The sequence below is a fragment of the Suricata suricatta genome, chromosome 12, assembly GCF_006229205.1.
Source record: "Suricata suricatta isolate VVHF042 chromosome 12, meerkat_22Aug2017_6uvM2_HiC, whole genome shotgun sequence".
Lineage (NCBI taxonomy): Eukaryota > Metazoa > Chordata > Mammalia > Carnivora > Herpestidae > Suricata > Suricata suricatta.
The window spans coordinates 62,081,631-62,108,108 of NC_043711.1; the positions used below are offsets into that span (position 1 = coordinate 62,081,631).

General features: G+C 40.9%; 1 non-coding gene across 1 annotated transcript; it reads right to left on the reverse strand.

Annotated features, from left to right (window-relative positions):
• Positions 1–3,918: 3,918 nt before the first annotated feature.
• On the reverse strand, positions 3,919–4,025 carry LOC115275565. Its single transcript, XR_003901633.1, has one exon. It is a non-coding gene; the product is annotated as a U6 spliceosomal RNA (small nuclear RNA).
• Between the last annotated feature and the right edge of the window lie 22,453 nt (positions 4,026–26,478).

Sequence of the window (26,478 nt, forward strand, 5' to 3'; positions counted from 1 at the left end):
TTTAGGAGTTTTCCTTACATTTCTATTTTTTTGGAACAGCCTCAAAAGAATAGGTGTTAACTCTTCTTTAATTGTTTGGTGAAATTCCCCTTGAAAGCCATCTGGCCCAGGCCTCTTATTTCTTGGGAAATTTTTAATTCAATTTATTTACTGGTAATGGGTCTGTTCAAATTATCTATTCTTCCTGCTTCAGTTTTGTAGTTCATATTTTCTTGGAATTTGTCCATTTCTTCCATATTGCCCAATTTCTTGGCATATGATTGTTCATAATATTCTCTTATTATTGTTTGTATTTCTGCAGTGTTGGTTGTGATCTCTCCTCTTTCATTCTTGATTTTATTTATTTGGGTCCTTTCCTTTTTCTTTTTGATAAGACTGGCTAGGGGTTTATCAATTTTGTTAATTATTTCAAAGAACCATCTCCTGGTTTCATTGATCTGTTCTACTCTTTTTTCAATTTTGATATCATTGTTTTCTGCTCTAATCTTAATATTCCCCTTATTCTGTTGGTTTTGGGATTTATTTGCCATTCTTTTTCCAGCTCTTTTAGGTGTATGGTTAGGTTATAATTGAGAACTTTCTTCCTTTTTTAGGAAGGCCTGGATTGCTATACACTTTCCTCTTATGACCACCTTTGCTGCATCCCAGAGATTTTGGGAATTTCTGTTTCCAGTTTCATTGGCTTCCATGTATTTTTTAATTTCCTCTTTAATTTATTGGCTTACCCATTTATTCTTTAGTAGGATGTTCTCTAATCTCCAAGTGTAAACAGTTTATCTTAATGTTCACTGTTGGTTTGTGTAGCAGGTGATACTGATGCTCTGCTCATAGTCCATTGTCCCACATTAAAAGTCACTTGTAAATTGAGTAAGGCTGATGGCTATATAAACAACTGAGTCACTCTTTTCCTGAGGCCTTCTTATGGTTATAGGAAATTCTTAGCTTTCAAGTTGGTCATGCTGGAAGTATTGGAGAATGAATCCTCCCAGGAGCAGCCCTCAAGCAATGATAGATGGAGGTTAATGAATAATACCTTGCCTTGCTCAGGAGGACAACTCTGAAGTGTTTGAGATGATCCCAGAGGTCCCAGTAAGATTGAATTCCAGTTGTTCCTAGCATTAGCCTGCTATTTACCACTTTGTATTGGTTCTTTCTCTTCCCTCACTTCCTTTCTTCCTCATAGGATTTCCTGGAATTGCTCCTAAAATAAATTACTTGCTCTCAAATTCTTGTCTCAGGGTCAGCTGTTGGAGGAGCTCAAACCAAAATAGCTGGATTAATAGCTTCACTCAAAGTCACTGACACCATGATACTATGGTAGAGAAAAAGAGGCTATGATTACCCTTTTGTCCAGATACAACATTGAAAGTGTTCTGCATATATTATAGTATGGGACTGAACTGGGAAGACATCCTGAAGTGTGGAGAGAATTCAGGAAACCAAGACTGATTTCTGACTGTCTCATGAACCCCCTAAGATTTTTTGCCAGGGGAAGATTGCACCTAATCAGAGCTTTCCAGGAGGTTTTCATAAAGCAGAAAGTATAGGTATGCCGATTTTATGCAAGGAAGCTGCTGCACAGGTAGAAAATCTTTATTAGGTTTAGACCAACATAAGGGGTACTGCTGTGGTCTCACCAAAAGTCATATTATTGTCATTTTCAAGTCAACAGCCACTTAAGAGTTCTCATGTTCTTCAAGAGCTTTTTGCAAGATGATGATGAGAACAACTTGACTAAACATTGTGGTGAACTGTAAGACCAACTGAAGGTGCCCTCTTGATCACAATGGCTCATTAGGTAGTTGAGGATAGAAGAGTCTCAGGCAGACCCATCCAGGTATGTAATGGGTTCATAACAAACACCAGCTGCTGAGAGGTTAGAGAAGCTTTGGAGAAAATTATCTGCAGCCTCAGATACACTACTGGAGAAGCAAATTGAAAGTTACTGGTTCAGTTATTTGTGTCTAGCTCCATGATGCTTTCCTTAAAGGAGAGATTCTACAAGCTCATGTTCGTCCTTCTGGAGGAAAAATCATGGGCGAGATTGAAAAGAAAATACACTGCAATGATACCATTTGTGTTCAAGAAGCAGAGAAATACTTAAGATTAAAAGAGAAATTCTTTATGTCAGATATCTCATTTACTATAAAGATTTTGAAATCTCAGTCATTTACTACTTTATATCATATAGGCAAGGGCACCTATCAGAGAGGATAAAGGGTGATCTATTATGTAGTTTCATGTATGCTTTCCTGTAATGCAATAAAAATCTATAAGCTTTTATCCCACCATTTTATTATTAAGGGAATTAGTAAGCTCAGAGAGAAGGGGTGACAACCAAAATGTAATGAAATACCAAGTGCCAGTTACCTCTAGTCCTATCCAGTCCTTAAGGTGAACTCCTATTCTCCAGACCCTGGAACTGCCTAATATAGCAAGATGGCTGACCTCACAGGTATGATGGTGGTGACAGAGGCCAGCCCTGCTCTGGCCCTCTCCAGTGCTACCTCCTCCTCTCAGCTGGGGTTCCAGATCTCCTTTTCAGCACTTGCCATTTTATCTGGTCCTGGTTCGGTTTATGTGTTCTCACTGTGCAGATTGTTTATTCTCCAAGCCCTGCCTCTTCTGAAAAATGAACATTTAATTATTTTCTAAAGGAGATTTAAACAAATGCTTTATATTTGTAAATATCCAAATGGAAAACCTGAATTCATCTTGGTTCTCTTTCCACCTCCAAGAGGAGAAAGAACTCTCCAGAGCCAAGGGTTTTGACTTTCATCTAATTCTATATCCCACTTCCCACTACCCTGTAGAAGCTGGAAGTCTGAAAACTAAACTCCTTAGTCTCTCCAGGCTCCCTTGCAGCTAGGATTCTAGATTCCATTTTTGCCAGTGATATTGATTCATGCAAAATTGGTTGGTGGAAGGGATGTGGAGGGCATCTCTCTGCAGAGATGGTGGCTGACAGGCAGCCTATGACCTCCCTGGTTGCAGTGATGTCTGTGATGGGACTGTTCTGGTGGCACTTGTGAGGGCAGAAGCAGACATAGTCTCGTGACCTCCTGCGCAGCTATGTGGTCTAGAGGTAGCCCCTGACTTCCTTACCTCCAGCTCTTCCACAGCTGTTGTGAGACCAAAGCTCCTTATTAAATGCATTCTAAGAGTGCCTGCTTTCCAGTCCTCCTGCTGGCCCTTGTTCTAGTTGCTTTAGCTGTATAATAAACCATCCCCAAACTTAGTGGCAAGAAGTAATGGTTTTATTTTGCTCACACACAAAAAAAGGCATAGTGGGTATGGTTTATCTCTGCTCCATGATGTAGGTTGAATGAAGCTATGAAGACTTAAGGGCTAAGGGTGACTTACCAGTTGGGGGCTGGAGTCATTTAGAGGACTCCTTACCCACAGGTTTGGCAGTTAATGCCAGCTGGGTTAGAACTTCAGCTGGGACTGTCAATCAGAGCATCCACATGTGGCCTCTCCACACAACAAGGGCTTCTTCCCAGCATGGTAGCTTCGGGTTGATCAGACTCCTTATATGGCAGCTATGGCGCCCACAGCGAATGTCCTCAGAGAAACAGGTGAAGCTTCCTGGGCTTTTCCAGCCTCAGAGGTCACACCTTGCCCTCTCACTGCATTCTTTAGGTTGAAGCAGCCATAAGCTGGCCAGGACTTGAAGGGGATACAGTCTACATCTCTAGATGGGAGGAATTTCATAAAAATATATGGCCTTAATTTAAAACTCCTTAGCCCTCTTCTCACAAAGCATCTCAGTAATTGTGTTTTTTCCAGTTTTACTGAGAAATAGTTGACATGCATCACTGTGTAAGTTTAAGGCATACAGCATGATGGTTTGATTTATACATGTTGTGAAATCACTACCACAAGAGGTTCAGCCAACATCCATGTTTCCACCTAGATACAAAATGTGCAATTCTTCCACATTTGCATGTCTTTCTTACACAAAAGCCATGCTAGTCTTCTCTGTGTCCTTCCAATTTTAATCTGTGTGCTGCCAAAGCTAGTACTCTCAGTAATTGTTAATAGTGGGATGGATATTCAGACACTGAGGTTTTACTATGATAATTACATCCTTGGATCTCCTTCTGTTTCCCACTCAAGCCAATAAATTTCAAGTTCATAAAAAAACAAACACTTTTTCAAATATAGAGGCAAGAAGAAAAATATACCTGCTTAGTATTATGTTCTTTGAAGAGTTTCTCTACCAAAAAAAGAAAAAAGAAAAAAGAAAAAATGGAAAGGAAAATGGTTTCAAAGATGTATTTCCAAAAATATGATTTTTAAATAAATAGAATCAATACAGAAGAGGAAAACCCTTTCTTGCCAGGGAATCCTTCCTTGGTTCACCTATTCCAATTCTTCACTGTTCCCCATCATTGGTCCTTGGTTGATAACAAAACATTTGTGTGAATCTTTCTATAAACTTTTTATTGTGAAAATTTTCAACCATACCAAAGTAGACAGCATAGTATCACAAACTTCCACGCTATCTTTATGAGTTTCAACATTTTGTCAATTCATGGGAAATCTAGTTTTATCCACAGAAACTGTCCATATCTTTCCTCCCTTTTAAAGCCAGTCCAAGACATCCTGTCATTTCATCTGTAAATACTTCATCATATGTCTCTTAACAAGAAAGCCTCTTTTTTTTTCTAAACTCAACTACAATACTATCACATTGAAAATAAGAGCAATAATTCTTCAATAACAAATATCCAGTCAGTTCCAAATGTTTAGTTATCTTATGTAAGGTTTATAGTTTGTTTGAATTAGCATCTAAATAGGAGTCACATAGTGTGATTAGTTGATATATCTTTTAACTCTCTTAATTTGTAGGTGTTTTTTCCACCCCCTCATTTTCCCCCATTGAGATTTATTTGTTGAAGTGGATTATTTGTCCTATAGAGTTTCATAGAGTCTGGATTCTGCTGACAGTCCTCTGGGTCATGTCTAGCATGTTTCACTGTCTTTATCTTTTTCTGTAAATTGAAATGTGAACAAGTGGCTTTTTAGATGTGATTTGTATGATTCCTTTGATTAATGCTTGCTTCCTTCTCTGGACTGTGAACTCCACAGAGGCAGACTCAGGAATATTTGTCTCTCAACTGAAAATATAGTATGCAACATGGTGCCTTGTATATAGTAGGTACTCAGTACCTATAGTTGAATGAAACTATATTAGTTGAAAGAGAGAGAGAGAGAAAGAGAGAAAGAGAGAAAGAAAGAGAGAAAGAAAGAGAGAGAGAAAGAAAGAAAGAAAGAAAGAAAGAAAGAAAGAAAGAAAGAAAGAAAGAAAGAAAAAGGGAAAGACACATGGGAACCTAGGAGCAAGCAGCTACACCATTAGGTAATGAACTGTAATCCTCCCCCGTCCAATCAACACATGCACTTAGACCCCTGAAGACATTTCAGAGTTTTGCCTTTTTCACTCATTCATTCATGAGTGCATGCCACATGCCAGGTGCTGTTCTAGGAACCAGGATACATCAGCAAACAAGGCAGAGTCCTATCTTCTCAGGCCTAATGGTCTGGGTCAGCTGATTTTTCAGAAGGTGACAACTTAGAATGGTCCCAAGAGGCCCCTGGACACACAGTAGCCATATGTGACAGCAGAGGAAAACTCTGGGACCAGTTCAACCTAAGATAGGGTCTTAGCTCCATCTTTGGCTAACTGTGTGACCCTGGAGAGATAGTTTAACTTCTCATAACCTTGTTTCCCTACTCTGTAAAATGAGGTAGTATTGATGACTTCATTTGCTTGTATGAGAGTGTAGCTGACCAAGAGCTTAGTGCTCTGCTCATATCATCTGGTTCCTGTGGCAGGTGCCTGTGTCTTTCTGCCTGAAGGCATTACCGGGTGCAGCCAGGTAGATGCAAACCGAAAGTGCTGAGGATCTGACCTCCCTTCAATTCCCACAGAAATCTTCAGTCAGAGGTGATGGGAGAGATACTCATTGGTGAATAAATACTCCACTTTCTTCACACCTCAGTGACACAGTAGTAAGATGTGTCCCTGGGTTGTGTCTCAGAGGGTCCCCATTGAGATTGCAAGTTACCATTGCCCAGGCAGTAATCTGCTCTTTAACACCCCTTTTGCTGGCTGCCTTCCCTTCCCTTCCTCCTCCCACATACCTTCACTCCGCATCCTGGGATCACCTCCCTGGAATTACATTCAGTGCGCCTTCGCTTTGCCTCCTCTTTGGGATGCAGCGTCAAAGGAAATGAAGTACAAACAACAGCTAGAGCTCCTTCAGACAAGGGAGGATCCAACAGGTGTATTATTTTTAAAGGACAACTAGAAGTGAGAAGAGCCACAAAAATTTTCAAATCAGAAAAGAATTAAACATCCCAGGGATTGGTGAGGATTCGAAGTAAAAGAAATTTCCCCATCCACTGGAATCTCTCCAAGATAGGGCACTAAAACGTCACAGCTCAGTGCTCAGTGGTCAGCACTATGCCCCAAATCATCAGGAATTGGTTTTATTACAATCACTGTACTCTCTAAGAGAAGGTAAGAGTTCTGAATCTCTTTAAGGAAGATTTCTGTCAAAATGAGTAAATAAAAAAAAAAACATGTTGGCACTTTAAACAGATGGTAAGCCTCTATTATTTTGGGAATTTCACCAGGGTAGATGGGCTCCTTCCTGGACAATGGCAAATAAATGAGATGTGATTGTTCTAGCACCTGCACCAGTGTTGTCTAACGGCCAACAAGGTGTGGCTGGCATTATCAGTGAAGTGGGCTCCTCATTATCTAGGCTATTGTTCCAGGAAGCAAAGCTGTCATCAATGCCCATGCCTTATTCTGCATAACTCAGCCACAATACTCTGAGAAGTGAGAAAATAGGTGACAGAGTGAATAACGTTCTCAGGACCACATTTCATGCAAGCCACTGCATTTCCCAGCAGATTCTTTTTATTTTAATTTTCATTACCAAGGTAATACATGATCATCACAAAACCGCGAACAATGAGAAATGTATAAAGTGAAAGGCCCTCTCCCGTTCTCCAGCCCCACTTCTGGGATGCACCATTATCAGCGCTGTGTGAAGCAGCAGCCGGGGAGGTGTACCCAGGCACACATACATTGTTCTGCCATCTATCCCTCCGGGCCATCTACTCATCCCTGACATTTTATTCTTTGGTTATCTCATATAATTCCACTGCCCAGTTGTCCCACATTCAAGTCCCCTTTTGGACATTTGTTTTGCACAAATATTTAAACATGGACCATCTTTGCACATACTTTTGTGTATTTAGGAGACAATTTTGGCAAAATGAATCACTGGGACTAGAAAGATCAGGTTTAAGGACATGCACATTTTCACCTTTTGCTTAATACTTTCAAACTGTCCTCCCAATTAAGCAAAACAAAACAAAAAACACTTCATGGTTGTATTAAGCTTCTCTCCCCCCTACATTCATTGACATTCTGTATTTTCCCTGTGAACTGTGGGTGAATAAACAAGGACTTCCCCAAGTGAGAACAAGAAAAGGCTATTTATTCAGAGCTTGCTACAGCAAGGGAGTTTGGCCACCGTTTGTTGTATTTGGTGGAGACTCAAAGGCAGGCAGAGGAATTGGAAAGATTTGTAGTGGGAAAAAGGGAAGGCTTCAGGTCAGGTGTGTTCTGACTACAGCCTGGGGAGGCTGCAGTGGGCTAACTAGCAGCCAGTGTCCTATGTGACTGCAGGAGCTCATATTTGGCTTTCTCTGGTCAGTCCTAAATCGGATGCAGGGACATAAATTAAGGATGCTAACAATTATTGATTAAGTCCTGGCTGTTTGGGGCCAGTTGCTGCAGAGATGTGGTTTTGGCTTCTTGCACTGATTGCTATCCAATGTGGATTCAATTTGTATTTTCATATATGGTCTGGCCATTGTCAGTGAGTCTATTCAGCCTCTGAACTGCCTTTTCATTTCTATTACCTAGATTTCTATTGGGATGTTGATCTTTTTCCCTGGCAGTTTGTACAGTCGGAGCAGAGACTCCAATGGCCTGGCTTCCATCTTCAGGATTTTGTTATGTAAGTAAAGCCAAACTTGTTTCTGTTGATGTAGCAGGTGAGGGGAGACTTTTCAAGACTAAGAAGCAAGGTGGAGAGTCTCTTCTGCAATGTAGTTATGTTGCTCCGGAGGGAAAACAGAACCACAACCCCATAAAATAAAGTGCTCTGCAGAAACAAAGAAAGCTTGTCTGGCTTTTGCTGGAGGTACACATAAGGCTAGAGATGGGTGTTCTATTCGGGGCAGAGTTTATGGCAGCTTTACAGACTAGGGCAGAATGGGGTCCCCAGACGCTGTGCATCGTGGATCCTCCAGAAGGAAGATGTCTGTATGGCAGTCCTTGTCACTGGTGCCACTCTGCACAGGGCTTATATTTAAAGGCCTGGGAACCATTATCACGCTTCAGACTAAAATTTAAAATAAATATTATGCATCTATTAATTTTTAATCTTGGGAAAGTGTGCATTGACTCACTTACCAAAAAGCCTATATGTGTCTCTTTGGGAAGGTGGGGAGAAGGAGCATGGAGTCAAGAAAGCTTGGCAGTCACATTAGCTACCTTCTACCTGACAGCCTTGGGGTGCCCTTTACTCTTTCAGAGCTCTGTCCTCACCTGACATCTATGGTTCTTTTTATGGAGGAGTGCCCTTGGGCTATTGATTCCTGGGAGTTAATTTCCTTGATCCCTTTAACCCATGATGAGGATGTGCAGGTAGGAAAGCTGATCATTCCTTGGGAGTGTCTTACATTCCAGAGCACCACTTCCCCTATAAGTGTTTTCCTAAGAGTTATCCTGGCCTGATCTCCTCCTTTTATCTGTTCTGTACCTCCACACCCTTGTCTGTCTCCCCTGGGAGCACCTCCTTAATAAATCACTTTCCCACCAAACATTTTCCCAAGATCTTATTCTAAAGAAATGGATTTAAAATAGCATTCAAATTCCTAACTCTGTTGTCAGCTTGTCATGTGACTTTCAACAAGGCCTCTGCCCACATCTAGAAAAATAAGAGTTTGGAATAAGTAATTCCTAAGGTTCATTAATGAGAACCCCTATGACCTCCTGTGAATCATGGTTACTTGTTGTGTCTCCTTTAGAGAAAGGGTTCTTTTTTTAAGGTTTTAAATTTATTTTGAGGGGGGATAGAAGCAGAGAGAGAATGAGAATCTCAAGCAGGCTCCATGCTGTCAGCACAGAACCCAACTCAAGGGTTGAGCCCACAAACTGAGATCATGACTTGAGCCAAAACCAAGAGTTAGACACTTAAACAACTGAGCCATCCAGGCACCCCTAGAGAAGGGATTCTTAATGTGAGACTCATGGATGGCTTTCAGATGGTCAGCAAACCCCTGGGAATTGTATGTAAAATTGTGGGGGTTTTTTTCCCTGTGGAGAGTGTTTATAGCTTTCATTATATTTCCAAGGAGTCCATAACCCCCCACCAAAGTTAGCAACCAATCTATACAGCTTGTTTGTTTATAGAACAACTCTTCAGAAGAAGGGCTGTGGAGAGGGTACTGTCACATCCCCCACATGCTGACCTTTTCAGATTAATAATGGCTTGATTAAAACCACTTAATATTTATTTTTACGTGATATAAAATATGTGCTAATTGTAGTTGCCCAACAGAGATAATATATTCTTCCTAGGCCAGTTTTTAATAGTCTTTATCTTGCAAATATAGTCTTTTGTATGTTCAGGCTGCTTTTGACCTTGCAGTTGGTGTTTAATATAAATGGCAACTTTTTCCTTTTCAGACAAGTATTGGATTCGCTGGCCTGACTTTGCTAAAGAAGAAAATATGTCTGTGCTTGATAAAGAGTATGAAATTCACTCTCCTGAGTTCCTCTCCATGTGCTTCTCTGTCCCTTTTTTTCCATACACAGACAGACAGACAGACAAGCAGACAGGTATATAGACACAGATACACATGATTGTGAGTATCAGGAAAGCATCTTAGAAGCTTTCATCAAGTGCAGGATTCAAAATCTAGTTTTGACAAAAACAACCCTAGCAGGTTATAGTTAAGACCCACTTGTTATGCACACAGTAGGTCAATAAATTATGAGCCAAGCAGCTGTTCCAATTTTTAGGACCATTATATCCCGCGGGTAAGCCTCATGGAGCAGGAAGGTGGCAGGATGCACAGAAGGCTCTTCTTGAGAATTGAAGCATCTCTTCTTGTGCATCTGGGTCAGCCATGTATAGTTCCTCTTATAAAGGATATTTTATGAACCTGAATAATAAGAATTTATATAAGTATACATGCACAAACTCACACAATGCATATGGAGGTAATAAAGAACAAGTAAGTAAAGGTGAATTAACTGCATTGAAGGGTTCAGCCAGCCTTATAATAAACCAAGACAGGGAGGCTTGAGTATGTGTGATGTCACTTTGATATTGAAGGGTATTTATATCTTTAAACAAGGCTTCTATGGGTTGGTTATAAAGGGTTAGAGGCTTTGAGAGGAGGGGACTGGACTCCAAAATTCAGATATAGGCCAATTGCATACATGCATTTATGATTTTGTTCACTCCCTCTGTGGCTTGTTCTTTAATTTATTGAATAAGTAATAACTGAATGTCAGTTCCCACATTCACTGTTCAAATATGATTCCTGTCCTGGGACTTAAAGTTTGGGGTGGGGGGAAACTGAAATAAACTAAGCAAACAAACATATGAGTCTCTAATTACTGATTGTGCAAAGATTTATTAGGGAAGTGGTCCCAGGAGGAATCAGCAAGGCCTGAGGATTGGGACCGAGAAGCAAGGGGGAGGAGCCCCACAGCAGGCTGGCTGCCTAGGGCAAAGCCTTGCCGAAGGTGCTTTCAGTCTGATCCCACAGGGGACTCTGGAATGTAAGGTGTGGCTGAGAGTTTATGTTGCTAGTGGAAAGGGGCTGGGCTATCATACACATCTATTGGTCACTGCGTAGGGGCTGTAAACTCCCAGGCACTCTGGTTCTCTGCCGACAAAGTGGTTCCAGTAAGCTGATAGCGATCCTCCGAATAAAAGTCATTGGCATGAGCGGCTGGAAGAAGAGCTCACTCAGACACTGTGGAAGGGCAGGAGAGAAGCACACAGACACCATGGAAGGGTTTGAGGGGATCTCATCTGAGCACAGACTGGGTCCATTGCAGGAGAGAGTGTTGCTGAGATCTGAAGGTGGTAAGAATCAATCAGATGAAGCGATGCATTGGTAGTGGGGTGGGTAAGAGGATTTGAGATGGAGAATAAAGTCTGCACAAGTTCCTGACACAGGAGGAGCCCGGAACAGCCAAGGAACCAGCTGAGAACAAGTGACGGAGGCAAAAATGAGGTTGAGGGGCCCCTGGGTGGCTCAGACAATTAAGCACCTAACTTTTGAATTCTGCTCAAGTCATAATCTCAGGGTTGTAAAATCAAGCCTGATGGTAGGCTGGGCTGACAGCACTGACTCTGCTTGAGATTCTTTCTCTTTTTCCCTTCCCTGCTTGTGCACATGTGTGCACATGCACACATGCACACGCCTTCTCTCTCAAATAAATAAATTTGAAAAAATGAAGTTCCAAGGCAAATGGGTCTTCTGGTCAAGATAAGCACTATGTTCCCACTTCAATAATTGCCACTTCTCCAAACACAGGGCAGTGAGTGATGCACAAGATATGAGGAGACGAACAATGACTGTTCATTTCTGCAAACAAGAAATATGAAAGAAACAAAACAACACACATAGAGCTGGGGCCTGCAGCTTGCTGAGCCAATGTCCTGAAGGAGGCAATGGCCACTTCTGAAAGGCCGAAGAGCAGCCCTTTGAACAATATAGACCCGATGCAGGCTCACTGTTTGAAGCAGAGAATTCTATATAATGAGAAACAAAGGCAAAAATAAACAAGACCAAAATATGAGTAGGTTGTATGTCAGGCAAAAATCAACAAAAGTAACAGATATCTGGCCTCCACCTGACAAGCGTTTTCGATTACAAGGGAAAGCAAAGAAAGCATTGTTATTTTTTGAGCTATGTGCCAAATATGCTATATGCCAGGCACCAGTCTAAGGCACTGTAGTTCATTTGATTCTCATGAAGACTGCATGAAGTAGGTATTATAACCCACATTTTCAGAGGAGCTAAATGAAGCTCAGAGCAATGAACTAATTTGTCTGGGGTCCTAAGTTGAAACTGGAGTCCAAACTGCTTATTTCCAGAACCCACAAATGTTAACCACTTTGCCATATTCTTTAAACATCAGACAGGGATCAAAAGAGGAAAGCATATCAGCTGACCTCACTTCACTACCACACGAAATGCCATAAGACAATGAATGGTAGCTACAAAATGCTGAAGGAGCAGGGTGTTCAGTTTCATTTTCTTTGGTATGTGAAGTCAAAGAAAGATATGGGCAACCAAATATGCAAAAATAAGAACAAGTCCAATGTATTCTCCTCAAAAGTCTATAAAAATGAACTTTGGGCAATCAACAGAAGGAAGTGGGGAAGGAGGAAGGCTACTGCGTTTTAATTTTATCTTTGCCTTTACCACATTCTCAGATTAAAGCTTTCTTAACGAGGTTAATATATTGCTTCTCTATTAATTTGTGAGATAAACATTATCTCTTCCTAACTGCCCATTTCATGAGTATATAAACTATGAAACTCAGAAAACCAAATCCCGAGGTTTGGTGTCCTCTAAAACTGTAACATTGCCATATTATCTCTACCAAAATCATCTATTCATTTAACAAGTAAGTATTTGTTAAGTGAATAATATTTCATTTAACAAACATTACTAAGCACCTGTTCCAGCATAGGTATTGTATGAGGTTCTGGGAATTTTACAGTGAAGAAGATAGACAAGGTCCTTGTGTGGCCCATGCCCATGGGAATGAGCCAACAATGAACAAGTAGGCAAATACATCATGAGATAATTACTGATATCAGCAACTTGGTGGTTGGCAGTGCCATTCACTAAAATGGAGAAGACTTAGAAATGTTCCAATTAGGGAAGTCAAGGATCAAGGGATCAATGTGTGCAGTGTGAAATGACCATTAGATATCCAGATAGAAATGCTGAGTAGATAGAAATAGATGTATCTAGAACTGGGGAGAGAGGGGTCTGCATGAGCTAGAAATAGGGGAGTCATTGGCAAGTAGTTGGGTAGGATCCATGGACTGATATTGCACTAAAGCTGTATAAGATGTCACCATTGGAGGAAACAGGATGAGGAGTACAACTGCCTGTGACTTTATAATTATTTCAAAACAAAAAGTTAGCAATAAAATCCATGGACCAGATAAGATAACCTAGGAATAAATTTATAAGAAGGATAATGTGGGGCACCTGGGTGACATCTAAGTTTGAAGTCAATGGAGCATCCAGCTTCTGCTTAGGTCATGATCTCTGGGTTAATGAGTTCAAATCCTACATTGGGGTCCCTGCTGTTGACGCAGAGCCTGTTTCAGATTCTCTGTCCCCACTCTGCCCCTACCCTGCTCATACATTCTCTCCCTCAAAAATAAATAAAAATTAAAAAAAATAATTGAAAAAGGTGAATGTGACTAGAAAATCCAGAAATGTAGATTCATGATAACTATGCTTTATGTTCATTCAGGTCCTCCGAGAAGTGGATACCAAGATGAGATTAGATGTGGAGGAGATTTGGGGGGAGCACCTGTGAAGGATAAAGGGGAGGCAACAACCCAGGAGGTTAAGAGAATATTCAGACCGTGATACAGACCCGATCCTTGATGGAGAGAGGAAGGTAGAAGAGCTGGTAAAGAAAGTCTCAGACTATATTGCAGTTCTCAGGAAATTGAAACCACACCCATGGGGAGTCCTGGAGCCAAAGTTATCCCTTAAAGGAGTCCTCCATCTCACAGGAATGAGCCTGAATTAGTGCCTCCCTCCCTAGTGCCCAGCTTTGGTTGGGAGTAGCTCTTGGAAGCATGGGGTCTTAGGGACTTCCCTACCTGGAGTCTTCTCCCCTGGATTAGATCATGCTGGGAATAACCAGGAACCCAGATAGTTCACAGTCCATATAGTTCTGAGCCTAAAGGTGAGTGTGGATGGGTCTCTGTGTTCACATCCAGCCAGTCCACAGTGAAGAAGGGAGGTGGAGGCAGAAAGAGAAGGAGAAGTGGCCATGTGTTAAGGATTGGGGGCCAGCACTTCCCGCATCACCACATGCCAGCAGGAACTCAAAGGAGTCCAAGAACCCTAGATACAAACCTGGCCTTCCCTGTTATTTTATAAAGAAGTACTTCTCAAAGTTAGAGGATAAATACACTTAAAAGCTTGTTGCAAAAGTTTTAAGTAGCTAGACATATGTTATGGCAGCTTCCATCTGTATCTCTGCCAATATTAGAGCCACTTGAAAATTTACTAGAGGCCATAGTTATATATTTCTGAAAAATCCATATATAGGCAGAAAATAATATTCAGAAGATTTAAGAATTTTGAGAATTGATGGAGTGCCTGGTGGCTCAGTCGGTTTAGCATCTCACTCTTAATTTCAACTCAGGTCATGATCTCATGGTTCCTGGGATCAAGCCCCATATCAAGTTCTGCCTGACAGCACAGAACCTGTTTGGGGTTCTCTTTCTCCCTTTTTCACTCTCTGCCCCTCCCCTACTGATGTGCTCGTGCTCTTTAAAAATAAATAAATAAATTTAAAAAGTTAAAAAAATAGAGAATTCTGATAACAAAAATCAAGACACAAATCTTTAAAAATTCCTAAACAAATTATATTTATGTATATTATATATTTATCTTACCTATATCTCATAATATATTAGGTATATAATATATTCTATATCTTACAATAAAATTTCTTACAAAGTAAAATAATTAGAGCTAACTAAGTCATTCTAATATTTTTTTTTGCTGATTTGAGAATTATTAGTGTGACCTTTTGTTTAACTCAACTGTCCCAAGCTACATGACAAATATTACTGAGCACCTGCTCCAGCTCAAGTATTGCAGTAGGTGCTGGGAATTCTTCAGTGAAAATGATAGACAAGGTTTGTATATAGACAGCCTTTGCATGATGTAACACAGAAAGCTTATCAAAATCTCTCTTTTTAAATTGGTGACCATTAAGTCCCCAGAGCTTGGTCATTTTTGCAGTTGGAAGGAATACTGTACCTTAGCCTGCATATCTGGCATGACCATGACCTGGAGTCTTAGCTCCTGACAACAAGGCTACCTATCTGCTTTCCCTGAAGTTCCCACCATGTAGGTCCACTCCAGGGCAAGGGACAGGCCCAGGCCCTGCTGCCCTGCTGCCTTCCCCACCTTGGTCTACACAGAGTTGCCAGGGGTCACCTACTTCCCTGTTCCCAGGTTCTATTACCTATGGCCAAGTCCAGTTAGTTTTATGCCAATCAGACTGGAACCATTTCAATAATCATCAATACAAGGAATATGATGCTTTTTGGAAAATATCATCCTGTGCTCACATGCAAACTTTACACAATTCCAGATGGTGATCTCTGATTTCTGAATCCCCCAGAATAAAATGATATAGGAGTCAATGATATGCTAGAAAGACATGTGGGGGCCTGGGTAGATGTCATGTGTCCTAGCTGCCCTGGTATCCACAGCCTGCAATGTAGCTGTTGTTGTATAGACATCAACAGATTGACACAACTATCACCCCATTGATTCTATGGCATCAGAAGAATGGTTTAGCTGCAGGTCTGTCCAAATCTTCAAGTTCACTCAGCTCTCTTATAAACAAAAGGCTTTCCTTAGGACAGGTTGCCAATACATAATGGCTTGGATTACATCTCTCTTTTTCCTTTTGGACCTCCACCACCCTCTTTTAAAAAATGTGTGCTGGGGCTCCTGGGCAGCTCAGTCTGTTTAATGTCCAGCTCTTGATTTTGGCTCTGGTCATGATCTTGCAGTTTGTGAAACTGAGCCCCATGTAGGACTTCTCACTGACAACATGAAGCCTGCTTGGGATTCTCTCTCTCTGCCTCTCTCTCTGCCACACCCCATTCACTCTGGCTCTCTCTCAAAAATAAATAAATAAACTTTAATTTTTTTATAAGAATGTGCACTGATCCTATTCTTACATCTGATGGATTTAAATTTTGAAGTTCCATTGAGGGCTTTGGAAGTGCAGAATGAAAGGAAGTAGTACAGTTGAGTTTACCATTTCAGAAGGATTGGAGCTGGAATGGAGATTGGACACAAATCAGAAAGAACTACTTTAGAAAAAGCCCAAGGTTGGGAGGGTTTTGGTTCTGGCTTGTCTCACATAGGAACAACAGAGATATAAGCTGGATGTCTTAGGTAATTGATCCTACTCACAAATTACAGATGCAATAATTTTAAGGTTAGTCAATCAACTAATCAAGCCTAGGAAATGGTTCCTAACTCCACAAAAAGAGGAGTTTTCATGAAGATGTTTAAAAAGCAAAAAGAAGGACAATGAATTCTCAGCTGCATTCCTCCAAGGTGCCACGAGTGTATCAGACATCAGGGCCCAGTGAGGCCAAACCCGGAAGGAAGGGGAGAGCATGGGCATCAACAATAGCAAAGCCCGGGGGGCTGTTCCAAACCAAGGCAGGCAGATCAGATAATACATAAAGGAGTATAGGAAAGCAGAAGACCCTTTCTATTGTCCACATGCTTATTCAAAGACAGATTTTTAAATATGTATCAGCGTTCCAGTAAACAGGGTAGGCTTGCTAATAACAGTGCAATTCAGCAATCTCTACTCCAAATAAATACATTCAAAATGTCATTACAGTAATCAGATTAACTGCTGTCCTTCATGTTATGCTTTGAATAATCATCAAAATTATTCTTAGTGAATTTGGCAAAAAGCATTGTCTAGAAATGCACAGAAGAAATAGCAGGCACTAGGATTTTTTCCTCTTTAAATAAGTTCCCTAAATACTTTTAAATGCATTGATTTTCCCTCCACATAATAAATTTAATATGGCAAGACCAACTGTATTCAGTTTTATGATTTCTACTGCCAGGATGTAATTTTTATGCAGGATTTTATTATTCATTACAGCAGTTCTTGCTTTCCATGAGAACAATTGCTATAATAGGTTAAAAGTCATTATTTTCAAAACTACCCTCAGAGATTAGCTGCTACATCACCTTCTGGACACTTGCACTTGAATATCTGAACCATAGCTCATAATTGTGTTATTCACTAGGCTGATTCTTCTTGCTAAGAATGCCTCTAAATGCTTTTTCAATAGCCAGAGATCCAGTCCTGTGAACCAAGCCATCTCAACCCATTTTGGCATTGGACAACAGCTGGGATCTTTTGTAAGTAAACTGAGATCTAGCGATGAGTTTATTTCCTATTGTAGTTGTATTCATCATGTGAAGGCCATTAAAATTCGGTCTTGTCTTATCTGACATTCAACATTTTCTTTAACTCATGGAATTTAAGAGAGACAAGTACCACTGTGATCATTCATTGAAAGAATTTGCCTATCAAAAAGAAAATATTCTTTTATGCTACAGAATATTTAGAAGCTTAATATTTAATAAAGAGATATATTGAAGGAAGCTTAAACAAACATCTAATAAACACCTACTCTCTTCCAGACAAAGGCAGGCACTTGCACACACACTAATAATCAGTCTGAGATGGGGACTGGAAGTTCTAGTGTGATTTTTATTTATTTTGCTTTGTTTCTTTTTTGGTAATCACTTGCTTCATTTCACCATGCTTTTCTATCTTGAAAACATCGAAAGTCATTATATTCTGTCCATATATAGGGACAACAGAGGAAATAGTTGGAAATTCAGCCAATGGCAGTTGCCCAAAAGTATCAATAGGAACAAATCACCTATTTGTGATAGGTGCCCAAATAGTCTATTTCCTTTTGTAAAATTCACCCCTTCCTGCCTGAACTTTCTATTCTTCAGCTTCAACAATGGCATTTCTTTGTAACTGGCTTTCTTAGGTACTTTGTGTCTCTGTTGGTCACACTTATTCCCAATAGGAATCCTTTCCATCTCATAATGTCTTGAAGTGCAACAGCACAGTCTTTTTTTTTATAGAGAAATTAATGGGGATCTAGAGCCAAGGTCATTACCTAATAGGCAAAGCAAAATGAGGGAAGTACAACTTGGTCCCAGGAGTGAGTTTGGAAATGTGCAGAAGTTCTTTCATGAGAAGACTAGACCAATATCTTACTTTTCAACCATAACAAAGATCCTTTGACTCTAGTTTTTTTTTGTTGTTGTTTGTTTTGTTTTGTTTTTTTGACTCTAGTTTTTGGAACCACGAAGATTTCTTTGAATTAACTGACTATTCCTCCAGGTTTGTTAGGAGGAAAGAGTTATAGGTGGGAAGAAAACCTTCAGTTCATCCACATAGGCAAGTGACACACCATTCAGTAGAGGCAGAACTCAACCTGAAACATGGGTCCTTGAATGTAGTTCTATGTTCCTTCCTTCATCCCAGTATCATCTGTGATTTTGTACTACATTGTCTCCCCCTATTCTCTTTCTCCTGAAGTCTGTAAAATGTGCCCTCATCAAAATGTAACTAATCCAAAAGCCCATCCCACTTGGGTTTCCTAAGTGGTTGTGCACACCACAACATGGGCTAAAGCTCTCAGCTGCCACAATCACAAGGACACATTGTCCACACTTAGTGCAGCATCGGCAAGTTCCCAAATGGAGGGGGACATTTCTCCTTCCCTCTTCTTCTTTCCCTGCCAAGGCAATCAAGTTTGTTGCATCTTTTCTTAAAATGAGGCAAGAAGCAGTGTGCCCAGATTTCCTGGAATTCATTCTTTGCTTTCACAGGATTGTCCAGTCATGTGAATTCTCATAGCTGCCAACAGCAGCTTTTCAGAAAAATTGGCCTCAGATGATATTTGTAATTCCCCCTACTTTTCAAGTATTTCTTGCTCCTAAGTAGAAGATTCCCACTTTTTTCAAACCTTCAAGTTTTCCTCTCATCTCCATGGGTATTTTATTGATTCTTCCTGACTCTAAAGCCAGGCTCCTCCCATCCAGTCCTCTTTCCATGACCTTAGACCAAAGATGAGTCACTGAACTGGAATCTCAACTTTATCAAACCAGGATTCTCAGCTGAATCTCAGCTGTATCCAGCCTCAATACACATCACTTAAAGTCATATTCTGCATGTGGGATAAACTAGCATATGTTGTCAATAAAAGTCAAAGGGTCTTTGAATGAAGTATTCTTATATTCAGTGGAAATTTATTGACCATAAATTACATGAGGCTCTGAGCCTGAGCTTTGGCTAAAGCACGAAGGGCCATGATCCCTGATCTTACAGAGCTTATAGTCCAGAAGAAAAGTACATATAAACCTCTAGAATCCCATGGAATGCAAACTATCCACTCAATAAATAACTGATATTAAAAATATTTCATTGGTCAAAAGGTCAAGTCCTCTGAATTCAACAGAAGTCACTTGTAGATTGACTCTCTTGGAGTGTAAAGTTTATTCCTGTGGGAAAAAATTACAGAATTAGCAGAGAATCTTTTTTATTGCTTTGTATTGAATTCACAGACTACATATGGGGAAATTCAAATGATAAGGTGAAAAACAAGAGGATAAGGACAAAAACTAAGAGGTCAAGGTGGGCTTAACATGTATAGGAAAACAAATACAGACCTAGCACTTGTGTGCAACTAATTAATGGAAGATCATGAGGTTACGCAGAACAAACCACAGATGTCACTATGTATATTTTTATTCTTGGAGCTCAGCTTTAAGTTTTGCTGAACATCCATTTTGAGGTTGGCTCTGAATGTGCTGGTAGCTTGCACAAGCCATTTGGTCCTGAAGTCAATTTGTAGTAAATGGCATTACATCACTGCTGTCCGGCCATCCTGCAATTTAAAAAGATTCCAGTGTGATTCCTCTTGCTATTCCTCTTGCTAGGTAAGAAAATCCGTTTTGAAAGCCAATCTTCAGTCCTCCAACGTTAGGAGAGGCTCTCTGGTAGAACCAACACTCCTCAAATTTCAGCAGTTTAACACAATGGAGGTTTTTTCTCACTCACATTAATGCTTCCATAGAGGCAGCTTTCCATATGGCAATTTGGAGACTAAGCTCCTTCCAGCTTGCGGTTTGACCATCCTTGGGAACCTGAGGTTCTATCCCAAGGTGTCTGCTACTGGCTGGTAGGTGGGAGGAGGAAGAGAGTGTGGCAGATTCAGTGGGAGGTTTCTGTAGGCTAGACCGAAAAGTCATATTTTATGTCTACCAATTTTTCATTGCCTGGAAGTCACAGCCAAACCGAATTCCAGGAAGGTTGAGACACGTGGTCTAGCTACATGCCAGAGGAAAGAGAAACTGAGTCAGCGAAAAACTCACCAGTGTCTGCAAAAGATCCTGAATGTCTCTGCTGTGGTTTTCCTAAGAGAAAAAAATGCATATGCATATTAAAATTGTAATAGAAAGAATTCATTTATGAAGTATGGGCTATTGGAAATTAATTTTAAGAGTCTTTATGGATTTTTTAAAAATTTAAATTCAAGTTAGTTAGCTTATAGTGTACTGTTGGTTTCAGGAGTAGATCCCAGTGATTCATTACTTACATGTAACACCCAGTGCTCATCCCAACAAGTGCCCTCCTTTATGCCTACCACCATTTAGCCTTTTCTCCCACCAACCTCCGCTCCAGCAAACCTGTTTGTTCTCTATAGTTAAGAGTTTCCTATGTTTTGCCTATCTGCTTTTATCTTTATTTTTCCTTCCCTAACCCTATGTTAATCTGTTTTGCTTCTTAGATTCCACATATAAGTGAAATCATATGGTATTTGTCTTTCTCTGACTTATTTAACTTAGCATGATACACTAGTTCCCGGATGTCTTTGCAAATGGCAAGATTTCATTCCTTTTGATGCCTGAGTAATATTCCAGTGTGTGTGTGTGTGTGTGTGTGTGTGTGTGTGTGTGTGTGTGTATCACTTTTTTTAATCCATTCATCAGTTGATGGACATAATTTGGCTACGGTCAATAGTGCTGCTATAAACATTGGGTGCAAATGTCTCTTCAAATCAGTATTTTTGTATTGTTTGGATAAATACCTAGTAGTTCAATTGCTGAATCATATGGTAGTTCTAATTTTAACTTTTTGAGGAACCTCCATACTGTCATCCAGAGTGCCTGCTCCAGTTTGCACTCCCACCAACAGTACAAAAGTGTTCCCCTTTCTCCATATCCTTGCCAACATCTGTTGTTGCCTGAGATGTTAATTTTAGCCATTCTGACAGGTGTGAGATGGTATCTCATTGTGATTTTGATTATTATCTCCTAATAATGAGAGATATTAGCATTTTTTCATGTCTGTCAGCCATTTGTATGTCTTCTTTGGGGAAATGTCTGTTCATGTTTTCTACCCATTTCTTAACTGGATTATTTAGTTTTTGAATATTGAATTTGATAAGTTCTATAAAGCTTGATAAAGTTTGATAAGTTCTATATAGGTTTTGGATACTAACCCTTTTCTGATATGTCATTTGTAAATGTTTTCTTTCTTTCTATGTGTTGGTTGCCTTTTAGTTTTGTTGATTGTTTCCTTCAATAGGTAGAAGTTTTTTATCTTCAGAAAGTCCCAGTAGTTCATTTTTGTTTTTGTTACTTTGGCCTCCAGAAACATGTCTAGGAAGAAGTTGCTGTGGCCAAGGTCAAAGATGTCACTGCATATAACACCCAGTGCTCATCATAACAAGTGTCCTCCTTACTGTCCATCATCCTTTAGCCCATTCCCCCATCTGGCACCAGCAACACTCAGTTTGTTCTGTATTTTAGAGTTTCTTATGGTTTGAAACAGATGAACACAGTGGAAGGGAAGGAAAAATAAAATAAGATAAAACAGAGAGAGGGGTCTTCATGGATTTGATCTTCAAACCAAAAACCAACTAATAAAAACAAAGGTCAGGAAATTATTTTGGCCAAATTACTTTGGCTTCACTTAGTTGATAGCCCAAGACCATTATCAAGTGCTGCTGCTACTAAACTTTGATTTGTGAAACATAACCTTCTTTAGGAAAGATCTCAGCTAATCAATTGTCAAACAAACAGCTGTTTATAAGCAGGGCTAAAGAAAGTACTGATTGGAATCACCTCCAAGATGGATTTTTAAGTGGGATATTGGGAAAGGGGGAGGAAAGCTACATAGTACAACACAATATATTACATGCATTAGCTTTTTTATTACTGTATTACCAAAAAGGTAGCAGTTTAAAACAACACAAATCTAGTATTACATAGTTTCCAGGGGCCAGGAGACAGAGTATGAGTTGTTTGGGTCCTCTGTTCAGGGTCTCCTGACACCAGATTGAAGTCAAGGTAATCAACCAGGACTCCAGGTCCCACCTAAAGTTCAGGCTCCTCTTTCAAACACACTGGTTGTTGGCAGAATCTGGTTCTTGCTGACATGCAGCCAGGAGTCACTCTCAGCTCCCATGGACCACCTTTAGTCTCAGCAGTGTGCTTCTCCCACACATTTCAGTCACTGCCTCGAGGCCAGCAGGAGCACCTCCCTCTGCTCCACTATGGTGGATCCTAGGTAGGGAGACTTAATCATGGGAGTGACATCTGTCATCTTCATCATCCACCACATTCAAGGAGGGGATTACCCAGGGGCCTCCCACACTACTGGTTATTTTTTAACAAGCAAGAGAAACATATACTGGATATGCGTAAAATATATCTACAGGAGTACAGGAGAAACAAAAACCAGGCTTGTCCTGAAACACAGAACTGGAAACCTGGAAACAGAGGGGAATGTGTCTGCTGTTTTTATTATTCCTGTTTCAATTATTGTATCATATTCATTTATTACTTGTTCACAGGAAGCAACCAAATAGAGTAAGATTCGCTGGTTTGGGTCTTCTCTAGAGAGGGGCAACTGTCCTCTCAGGACCCCACAGTGTGGCATTGATCTGTCCCAGAGAAGAGGTTGCAGGAGGGTGGGCATGTGGCCTCTCCCAGTGTGCTCAGAAGGGAGACTTGCAACTGTTAAGCACTTGTCTCTGAAAAAGTCCTTCTAAGTGCTTGTAGCTGCAGTCTTAAATACAAACCAAAGTAGTAAAATAAGGCAACAACTTCTTATGTGCCCACATCCCTCATCTCACCAAAGTTAGCTGAAAGATATCTTAGATGAGCAAGTATCTCATTTTAACAGACTCTTTTTAATTTTTTAATGCATATTTATTTTTGAAAGAGACAGCAGCTAGGACAGCAGCAGAAATAGGGACAGAGGATCCAAAGCAGGCTCTGGGCTGACAGTAGTGAGCCCAATGTGGGGCTTGAACTTGCAAACTGAGTGCCCCAGTAGGTGTCTCATTTTAAGGAGACTGTCTTCCTAGGGGCTCTTGGGTGGCTCAGCCCATTTAGTGTCTGACTCTTGATTTCACCTCAGGTCATGATCCTAGGGTCATAGGATTGAGCCCCACATTGGGCTTTGTGCTGAGTGTGAAGCCTGCTTAAGATTCTCTGCCCCTCTCCCCTGCTTGTGTTCTCTCTTTCTAAAATAAATAAAATGAAGAAAAATAAGAGACTACCTTCCTACATCCAAATCTTCATGTCTTCCATTTTTTAGCATCCATTTTTTTAAATGTTAAGTCCTTGTGTGGCGTATTCAATCCAACTAAAGCTGCACCTAGGATACATGTCCTGTTGACTACTTTGGGAATTTCTTTGGTTTCCACATCTGGCTTTCTAGTGAGGGTGCTGATGGTAAAGTGAGAGCACTGCCAGGTAGAATAATGCTACTTGGCAGTGTCTTTCTGTGGCTCCAAAATAGCCTTTGAAGGAAGAGTGTGGTTTGTCCTACTTTGTATCCCTAATCCTGGATAAGAAACAGGGATTTTCAATAACTCTATCCTGAAATGTGTATAAGCTTTTTTGATTCAGTAAACTAATATCCAGTTGAAAGACTTTAATGTTACTGCCTCTCAAATTCATTCATGGGGACAGGCACCATGCATCTGAGGATAGTCAGTCAAGAAACATATAGAAGTGTGCTGTTGGTTTCATCAGAGATTATGGGGAAGCACCTGAGTAGTTCAGCTGATTAAGCATCCAACTTTTGATCTCAGCTCAGGTCATGATCCAAGGGTCATGAGATCAAGGCCCACATGAGGATCTCTCTCTCTTTCTCTTTCTCTCTCTCTCTCTCTCTCTCTTTTTCCTCTGCCCCTCCCCCCTGTGTCTCTCTCTAAAATAAAATTTAAAAAAAGATTATGGAAGACAGGATCCAACCAGCAAAAATCCATGCCTGCATCTGCTTTTCTCCCAGACACAGATATGAGTGAGGGAAAGTAATTGGCAGTGAACTAAGGAAACATCAGGAGAACATGGAGAAGTGAACCAAGAAGAAGAAGGGAGTTGGTGAAGGGACATTCACAAGAAGGTTTCCATGGTGGGCAGTGGTGGCTCCATCTTTCTGGGAGGCCCAGGAGAGAGGACAGGAAACTCGGAGCTCCTGCCCAGGGGCATGGGAGCTGGCATTTGTTTTCTCCAACACCTCTATGTTGTTACTTGAAGGCTCCCTCCAGGGACGAGGAACTAATTTCCTAGCATTTCTGGCCTGCCTCATGCTATGGTCCAGAAAATTCCCCAGCCAAGAGGAACAGATGCCTGCAGATGGAAGTCATGGGTTGGGTGTGTGAGTGGTGAGGAGCACCGAGGGTGCTGGGGACCAGCAGCAGTTGTGTGCCGGCATGTTGCGGCCACAGGTTAAAGACAAAACTTTTCCACCTTGACTGAAATTCAACCCCATGGTTTTTGTTTATTTGCTTTTATTTTTTTATGTTTATTTATTTATTTTGACAGTGAATGGGGGAGGAACAGTGAGAGAGAGAGAAAGAGAGAGAGAGGGAGAGAGAGAGAGAGAGAGAGAGAGAGAGAGAGAATCCCAAGCAGGCTCTGCTCAGTCATGCTTTTTAAAAACTGCTAGTTTTATTTTATTCTTGCAGGAAGACCCTCCCCCCTGCAAATTTGAAGGATATACAAATCCAATTTTGATTTGTTAAAAAAGAAACAATTCTCCCAAAGGAATTATTTTGGTTGAGGATGAAACTACCTTTAATTCTTCCATAATTTCCAGGATGTGCCTGCTTTGCATTTTTCCAGAAAAGGGTCTATTATTGATTGATTTATGCCCTTACCCCAAATTTGTATGTTGAAACACGAACTCCCAATGTGACTGTATTTGAGGTGGGGCTTTTAGGAAGGTAATTAAGGCTAAATGAGGTCATAAAGGGGGCCCTGACCTGATAGGACTGGTGTCTCTAGAAGAAGAGATCTCTGTGTCTCTCTCCTCATACTGACAAAGGAAAGGCAATGTGAGGACATAGCAAAGAGGTGGCTGTCTTTGGCCAAGCAGAGTTCTCACTGGAAACCAACCCTACTGACATCTTGATCTTGGACCTCTAGCCTCCAGAACTGTGAGAAAATTAATTTCTGTGGTTGAAGCCCCCCAGTGGGTGGTATTGTGTTATGGCACAGCAGCTCAAGCTGGCTAAAACAGGGTTCCTTTGGAAAAAGAAAAACTCCTAGCAAAAGCATTCTGTTCTTAGGGCACCAGGTAAGTGTTTGACTCTTGACTTCTGCTAAGGTCATGATCTCACAGTTCCTGAGATCAAGCCCTGCATCAGGCTCTGCAGTGACAGCATGGAGCCTGCTTGGAATTCTCTTCTCTTCTCTGTCTGCCCCTCCCCTGCGCTCGCTCTCTCTCTCTCTTTCTCTCTCTCTCTCAAAATAAATAAATAAAACATTAAGAAAAAAGCATTCTGTTCTTTTTTAATCAGGAAGAGGCTCTGAGGGGCCCAAGGTGAAGCCTGTGGCAGCGGCTTCTAAGGCTGACACATTGACCCCGAGGAGGAACAGGACAAGCGCCATCTGTGGCCTGCACCCGGGTGGGGGTCTCCATGCTTTTTTCTGCAGCCTGCCAGTCCTGGAGAGGGACCCATCAATGTGCTGTCAAGACAAATCCCCAGTTCCTAAGTAAATCACGGAATAAGTCTGTCAGTCATCCTAACTGGATAACATGTGGCCCTAAAAGTACAATATCCATGAAATGTCACCATGTCACTGCCCGATGACACACACTGTGCCCCCTGCCAAGTCCTACCCCCTCTCTGGCACCTCTATCACTGACACTGCTGTGGTCTCAGTCTTGGCTGCCTGGCACCATTCTTTTCAAGAAATGTTATCTCTTGACTTTAATTGTAAGAATCAATTTTGAGTTACAAGCGGTTGTCTGCACAGATACCTCCTCACTGAACCATCTCATGTGTTGGGTATTTCCTGACAGGTAGCATGCCTCTTTTCCTGTTTCTGATCGTCACTACAGACAGGTTCTTTATGAAACCAAGAACCCATTTTGCATTACTCCCATCATGAAGCCCATGGACAAGTCCGAAGTGACAGCTGGTGCTGTATTGTCAAAACCATAAAGACTTCTGGCCAAGGAAACAGTGCACTGTTTGGGTTGGCAGC